Below are 1,453 nucleotides of genomic sequence, written 5' to 3'. Positions count from 1 at the left end.
AAAAAAATTGTAACAATTGAAAAGATTAGATAAGTCTTACACTATGAACACTATGAACGAACCGAACCCTCAATTCAAAGATTGAAATTCTTGGATAGCCATGATAAAGCTGGATCATCCCATTTCCTCATTCTGACCCTTTTTCGCCGAAGAACCCTATTTGGATTAAAGTCCGCCACAATATATAATTGTTGGTATAAAAGAATTTTTTTTTGTAATGAAAAACTCAACTCTTATTATAAATGAATTTCTGAAAATTCTTTTCGATTTCTAGAAATTCTAGAAATCACTTTATTTCTTGGTGTCAAAATAGGCTATGTAGTATAAAAACGAGGAATCTATTTTCGTATAAAAATAGAAAAATAAAAATTGCGTATAATTGCGTATATATATAAATAGAAAAATAAAAATTGCGTATAATTGCGTATATAAATAGAAAAATAAAAACGAAGAATCCATTCTCTTCTTTTTACAAAAAAATTCTATGGGAGGTTGTACAATGCGTAATCTTAAATTCGTTGTTTACACCGCAACGATATTCTTTGTTTCTCTCTTCATCTTCGGACTCCTATCTAATGATCCGGGACGTAATCCTGGTAATCCTGGACGGGAAGAATAAAAAAGGGAGAGTTCCTTGCTTCATTTTTATAAATGGTATTAGGATTTGATCTATTCCACTGTCAAAAACCGAAATGGAAAGAGAGGGATTCGAACCCTCGGTACGAATAACTCGCACAACGGATTAGCAATCCGACGCTTTAGTCCACTCAGCCATCTCTCCTAATTTAGAAAAGATAATTACTATGTTACAGTTACAGCACGCAAAAAGAAATGCTTGAAAAAAGCCCTCTTTCCTTTGTTATATAGACCTTTGTTATTTTGTTATATAGATTTTTATTTATTTATATTTTTATTTATTTATATTAATATATTAATTATATTAATTTTTATTTATTTATATTAATATTAGAGTATTATTAATCTTATTAGGGTATTATTAATCTATATATCTATAGATTCTTAATTTTATTATATAGAATATAAATATATACAACTTTTATCAGTAATTCCATTTCATTTTGATTTCGCTCAAAAGGGACTTTTTTATTTCCAATTTCCACGGACCGGCCGGGTACTGACCCGGCCGGGCTCATTTTTTTATTTTCAACTCAAATAAATAATTTTTTCTATGATTCTGCGATCTGACTTGTTGTAACAAAAAAATCTTGTTATTGGATTGAATCAACAATCAGAAGCAGAAGAAGTACTATTTCCGTTCCTATGATATAGAATCCAAATATCATTTCGATTCTTTCTTTTCTTCCTCTTTCTTTTTATTTACATTTATTTTACTAGAATAACTAGAATAAATAATAAAAAAAACTATGGATTTTTGCACAATCCATTTTTATGTTATGACTAAGTTCTTTTGTCGAACCCTATCTATCAAAAC

General features: G+C 28.8%; 1 non-coding gene across 1 annotated transcript; it reads right to left on the bottom strand.

The window, feature by feature from the left end:
* Window positions 1-693: 693 nt before the first annotated feature.
* Window positions 694-781, bottom strand: TRNAS-GCU (transfer RNA serine (anticodon GCU)). Its single transcript has one exon. It is a non-coding gene; the product is annotated as a tRNA-Ser (tRNA).
* Between the last annotated feature and the right edge of the window lie 672 nt (window positions 782-1,453).

This window comes from Durio zibethinus, unplaced genomic scaffold, assembly GCF_047325235.1.
Source record: "Durio zibethinus cultivar Kanyao isolate XHJ-2024 unplaced genomic scaffold, ASM4732523v1 HiC_scaffold_217, whole genome shotgun sequence".
NCBI lineage: Eukaryota > Viridiplantae > Streptophyta > Magnoliopsida > Malvales > Malvaceae > Durio > Durio zibethinus.
Note: the sequence above shows the minus strand (reverse complement) of the source record. Positions and strands in the feature narration are given on the sequence as shown.